Source organism: Tachyglossus aculeatus, chromosome 23 (assembly GCF_015852505.1).
Source record: "Tachyglossus aculeatus isolate mTacAcu1 chromosome 23, mTacAcu1.pri, whole genome shotgun sequence".
NCBI classification, from domain to species: Eukaryota; Metazoa; Chordata; class Mammalia; order Monotremata; family Tachyglossidae; genus Tachyglossus; species Tachyglossus aculeatus.
The window spans coordinates 35,926,538-35,933,171 of NC_052088.1; the positions used below are offsets into that span (position 1 = coordinate 35,926,538).

At 42.7% G+C, this 6,634-nt stretch overlaps 1 non-coding gene across 1 annotated transcript; it reads right to left on the reverse strand.

Annotated features, from left to right (window-relative positions):
- Window positions 1–6,212: 6,212 nt before the first annotated feature.
- Window positions 6,213–6,350, reverse strand: LOC119944915. Its single transcript, XR_005456056.1, has one exon. It is a non-coding gene; the product is annotated as a small nucleolar RNA SNORA7 (small nucleolar RNA).
- Between the last annotated feature and the right edge of the window lie 284 nt (window positions 6,351–6,634).

Genomic DNA, 6,634 nt, shown 5'->3' on the forward strand with positions numbered 1-6,634 from the left:
AAAAATGTTCAAGACGTGTCACTCTGCTCTTCAAAAGACTCCAGTGGTTGCCCGTCCACCTCCGCATACAACAAAAACTTCTCAACGTTGGCTTTAAAGCACTTTACCCCCTTGCCCCCTCCTACCTCACCTCGCTTCTTTCCTTCTCCAACCCAGCCCGCACGCTTCGCTCCTCTGGTGCCAACCTTCTCTCTTGGCCTCCTGCTCGAATACCTCGTCGTCGACCCCTCGCCTGCCTCCCGCCTCTGACCTGGAAAGCCCTCCCTCCTCAAATCCGACAGGCAATGACTCTCCCCCCCTTCAAAGCCTCACTGAAGGCCCATCTTCTTCAAGAGGCCTTTTCAGACTCAGCCCGCCCCTTTCCTCTTTTCCCACTCTCTTCTGCGTCACCCTGATTTGCTCCCTTGGCTCTCCCCCCAGCCCCCCAGCGCTTATGTCCATATCTGTCATTTATTTATTTGTACTGATGTCTGTGTCTGACTATTGTTACGTTGTACTCTCCCAAGCGCTTAGTAATAATAATAATAATGATGGCATTGATTAAGCGCTTACCATGTGCAAAGCACTGTTCTAAGCGCTGGAGAGGTTACAAGGTGATCAGGTTGTCCCACAGGTGGCTCACAGTCTTAATCCCCATTTTCCAGATGAGGAAACGGAGGCCCAGAGAAGTGAAGCGACTTGCCCAAAGTCACATAGCTGACAAGTGGCGGAGCCAGGATTTGGACCCATGACCTCTGACTCCAAAGCCCGTGCTCTTTCCACTGAGCCACGCTGCTTCACACACACAGTAAGCACTCAATAAGTGATTGAATGAATAATAATAATAATAATAATACTGGTATTTGTTAAGCACTTACTATGTGCCAAGCACTGTTCTAAGCAGTAGGGCAGATACAAGGTAATCAGGTTATCCCATGTGCGGCTCACAGTCTTAATCCCCATTTTACAGATGAGGCAACTGGGGCACATGGATGTTGTGACTTACCCAGAGTCACACAGCTGACAAGTAGCGGAGGCAGGATTAGAACCCACAACCTCTGACTCCCAAGCCCGTGCTCTTGCCACTAAACCATGCTGCTAGTCAACAAACACCTACTACTACTAATAATAATAATACTGATGATACTTGTAGAGTCTAGACTGTAAGATCGTCCTCCTGACTGTAAACTCGTTACGGGCAGTGATTGGTGCAGTGCTGTGCACATAGTAAAGGCTCAATTAGTTTATTTAATCATATTTAGAGCACGGGCCTGGGAATCAGGAGATCATGGGTTCTAATCCCGGTCTGCCATTTGTCGGCTGTGTGACCTTGGGCGAGTCGCTTCACTTCTCTGGGCCTCAGTGCCCTCGTCTGCAGAATGGGGATTGAGAGTGTGAGCCTCACGTGGGACAGGGACTGTGTCCAACCTGGTTTCCTTGTATCCACCCCAGCAGTGCCTGGCTCATAGTAAGTGCTTAAGAAATACCATCATTATTATTATTAATATTATTATTATTGTTAATCAGAGATTACTGTGTGCAGAGCACTGTAATAAGCTCTTGGGAGAGTATAATATTAGGATGGTCAGACACACTCCCTGTCTGAAACGAGTTTATAGTCTAGACAGTTTACAGTCTAGAGAGTGTACGGTCTAGGCTCAAGAAAACCCATTGATTCATTGATTGTTAATTGTGGAATTTAAGTGCCCAGTATGAGATAAGTATTGTGCTAAGCACTGGGTTAAGGTAGACTTAAGTCAGACACAATTGCCCATGGGTTCACAGTCTAAGGGGGAGGGGGAAGAGATCATTAATCACCATTTTATAGATGAAACTGAAGCAGAGAGAAGTTAAGTGATTTGCTCAAGGTGACAGAGCCAAGATTAGAATCCGGGTCCTCTGATTCCCAGGTCCGGGCTCTTCCCACAGGGCCATGCTGCTTCCCCAGCCTAAATTGCCTTATCTTACACTGTTGAGTCATCTCCACCCATAGTGACATCACGGACACATCTCTCCCAGAACACCCCGCTCTCCATCTGCAATCATTCTGGTAGTGGATTCAGAGAGTTTTCTTGGTAAAAATCCGAAATTGGTTGACCATTGTAGCCTTCTGCGCAGTCAACTTGAGTCTCCGCCCTCGACTCTCTCCCATGCCGCTGCAGCCCAGCATGGGTAAATTTTGACTTTTAGCAAATTGCCTGCCACTCACTAGCCACTGGCCAAGGTAGGAATGTCCTCTGCTTGACTCTCCCTCCCGTAGCTGGGACTGGTAGAGTACTGGAAACTCTCCAGGTGTGACTCTGTAAGCTCCTTGTGGGCAGGGAATGTGTCTATCAACTCAGTTATATTGTACTCTCCTAAGAGCTCAGTACAGTGCTCTGCACACAGTAAACGCTCAATAAATAGATGTGTCAACAGTTGAGTTCTGTAGATTTCCTGGTTTTCTCGTCAATAATGTAAACTAATCCTCTCAAATCATATGCAAAACCCTGTCAACACCAGGAATACGAAGTGATTAACTTACTAAGGGGAATGATTAACTTACTAAGAAATGTATAGAACTGGGATAACAGCAAGACAATTGATATGCATTTGCCCTCGCTCCTCATATCAGACAGATAACTGTTCTACCCCACTTCAAAACCTTATTGAAGGGATATCTCCTCCAAGAAGCCTTCCTTGACTAAGCCCTCCTCTCCCCTTTTCCCACTCCCTTCTGTGCCGCTCTTACTTGCTCCTTCATTCATCCTTCCTCCCATCCCTACAGCACATATGTACATATCTGTCATTTCTTCATTTATTTAGCTATCTATTTATTTCTTTATTCATGTTAATATCTGTCTCCCTCTCTAGACTGTGAGCTTGTCATGGGCAGGAATGGCTCTGTTTGTTGTTATTCATTCACAAGCATTTAGCACAGTGCTTTGTACAAAGTAAGCACTCAATAAATACGATTGAATGAATGAATGAAAAGTTTAAACTTGCTCTTATGATTTGAACCAGAGAGAAAACTCTTTTAAATAACTAGGAACCTTTCTCATAACATTAATTGCAAAAGAAAAAGGAAGAGTTGTAGGTGACAAAAAAATGTGTTTTAAAAATGGCCAAGTCACTGGTTGTTATTTCTTTCATTAGCAGATAGAGGAATTTTGTTCCATCACCCTAGGAGCATATATTGAAGATCTAGAAATCAATTACATTCTTTAATGGCATTTGTTAAGCTCCAGGTGCCAGGTACTGTGCTAAGCCCTGGGGTAGATACACGCTAATCAGGTTGGATACTGTCCATTTCCCATGTAGAGCTTACGTTCTTAAACTCATTTTCCAGATGAGGTAACTGGGCCCAGAGAAGTGAAGTGACTTGCCCAAGGTCACGCAGCAGACAAGTAGTGGAGCCGGGATTAGAACCCAGATCCTCAGACTCCCAAGCCCGTGTTTCTTTAGGACCATTAGACCTCGCTGTTTCTCTAATTACACTGTGGCCAATTGCCCAATCCCCTATTCATTCATTCATTCAATCATATTTATTGAGCGCTTACTGTGTGCAGAGCACTGTAGTAAGTGCTTGGGAAGTACAAGTCGATTTGAATCTAAAAATTCTTCCTGACATGATTGCCTGTCCCACCCAGAATTTTGTCTACCAACTCTATCACACTATACTTTCCCAAGCGATTATTACAGGGTTCTGCATGCAGTAAGTGCTCAATAAATACCACTCCTTGAACTGATCTATAGAACGTGTGGAACAGTAAGACAATTGATATGAATTAGCCCTCCCTCCTCATATCAGACATAACTGCTCTCCTCCACTTCAAAACCTTATTGAAGGGACATTTCCTTCAAGAAGCCTTTCTCTGCTATCTGTATCAACAGGCGGCAAACATGCAATAATGAAAGAATGATAATTGTAGCCATTATTCATTCAGTCAGTCATATTTATTGACTGCTTACTGTGAGCAGAGCATATTGTGAGCTTGTGAAAAAATTAACTAAGGCTTTTTATTATTCTTTGCTACAAAACTTCCGTCTGAGACACAATCCCCGTTCAGAAGACAAAAATACACAAGATGTCAGTCTCGCAGAGAAGTTCTGGACAGTTTAGTCAAACTGTATAAATAGACTGTAGAGTTTTGAATGATTTGTGCATCAAGCATCACTTGACTACATAAAATATCAGGTAGTAGAAAAATGGTTAATTGTATGAGCTTCAAAAAGGATTTTGATGGAACTAAGTTTAATACCACCATAATTCTAGAAATTGAGAAATCACTCAACATTATACATCAAATCTTTTCAGATTTCTGTAAGATCGTTAGTTATGGCCTATGCTAGGAGGAGAAAATAGCTGAAATCAATCTAACGTATTTATTGAGCGCTTTACTGTGTTCAGAGCACCTAACTAAGCGCTTGGGAGAGCACAATGCAATATAACAGACACATTCCCTCTCCACAATAAGCTTACAGTCTAGAGAAGCAGTGGGACTTAGTGGAGTTTGGGCTTGGGAGTCAGAGGATGTGGGTTCTAATCCTGGCTCTGCCACATGTCTGCTGTGTGACCTTGGACAAGCCACTTAACTTCTCTGTGCCTCAGTTACCTCATCTGTAAAATGAGGATTTAAACTATGAGCCCCACATGGCACAACCTGATCACCTTGTACCTACCCCAGAGCTTAGAGCAGTGCTTGGCACATAGTAAGTGCTTAAAAAATACCATAATAATAATAATAATTATTATTATTAGAGGAATGAAAATGATTATAAAATTTGTACATTAGCAAAGATTGTATTAGCTTTCTTTTTGGAGAATCATTTTAAGTGAAAATAGATCTGACAGACAATACAAAATCAAATTTTAAAAAACAGGCTTTGTAGGCAATTACTTGGATAATTGAAGCCCCAGCAGGTACTTGGGAAAAAGCTTTCATTGAGAGGGCCTGATTTATGCAATTAATCGCTGCACTACAGACCTATGGCAAAGTTTAAAACTGTCTAAATATAGTCTGAAACACAATTAGAGAGGTGGGCCAGAGAAAAGCCTCAGCAGATTTTGCAATGCTGCCTGAAGTTTTAAGACAAAGGAAGATGCAATCTGGAGGAAGGAAAGCTTTGCATTGACTTTTGTCATAGCCAGCGTGTGATAAACGTAATGCACAGAGAACAATATGAGATGAAGAAAAGTCATTTCCTTGTATTTGGGGGGAAAAAGGAGCAGGAAAAAGTAATTTCCTTCAAAAATAGGTTCAAAGTCGATTCAGAATGATGCAGTTCATCACTGCCTGTGTAACATTCTGAAAAGATCCCTTTAAAAAGTTAAATCTGTTTTGAAACCCTGTCAGTTTTCATAATTGGTGATTCATACACAATGAATGTACTAGGAATAGTAAATGATTAACTTACTAAGAAATCTATAGAACTGGGGGAACAGATGTTTAGTGATGTAACAGATGTTGCCATTAAATCCGTGATTCAAATGAGATGACTACGCTCGTTGTGTTTTAATCAGTCCGTCAATGGTATTTATTGAGTGCCTTCTGTGTGCAGAGCACTGTACTAAGTGGTTTGGGGAAAGTACTAGAGAGTAAGTAGACCCAATCCCTGCTCAGAAGACAAAAATATGCAAGTTGTCAGTCTCGCAAAGAAGTTCTGGACAGACAACTCAGCAAGTGGCTGTAAGGGGACTCGGTGGTATTTATTGAGTGCTTATTGTGTGAAGAGCTCTGTATTAAGAGGTTGGCAGAGTCCAATAAAACAGTTGGTAGACACGTTCCCTGCTCACAAGCAGCTTACAATCTAGAGGAGGAGTAGGCTTATCCATGTGCAAAACTCTGTCATTGTCCAAACTTACCAATATTTAGGTTGAGATTCCTGCACAAAGAACTGCAGAACAAAACGACCTTACAGTCTATGGGGGAGACAGATGTTAATAAAAATAAATTACAGATATATAAATAAATTCTTGTTAGCTTATGCTGCTGAGTCGTGTCTGACCCATAGCGATGCCACGGACACATCCCTCTCAGAGCGCCCCGCGTCCATCTGCAATAGTTTTGGTAGTGGATCCAGAGAGTTTTCTTGGTAAAAATCTGGAAGCGGTTTACCATTTTCTCCTTCTGCACAGTAAACCTGAGTCTCCACCCTCTACTGCTCTGCACACAGTAAGCGCTCAATAAATATAATTGATTGATTGATTGACTCTCTCCCATGCTGCCACTGCCCAGCATGGGGGAGTTTTGACTTGTAGCAGATTGCCTACCACTTGCTAGCCACTGTCCAAACTAGAATTGAAATGGGTAGGCCTCTGCTTGACTCTCCCTCCCGTAGTCGAGACTGGTAGAGGACTGGAAACTCTCCAGGTGCAACCCTGAGAGTTGATAAATAAAGTACAGATATATAAATAAATAACAGACATCTCTCTGGGTTGGTTGGGGTTGGTTGGGGAGGTGTAACGGCATGATACAAACCAAACATTCTGACAGGGCACAAAACTCTGTCAATCATTCAATCAATCGATGGCATTTATTGAGCGCTTGCTAAGAGCAGAGCACCGTACTACGTGCTTGGGAGAATGCAATATGATGGAATTAGCAGACATAGCTCTGGGGTCATAGCTTGCCTCTCCATTGATTTGTTAGAGCACCCAAGGACCTTGTTTAGC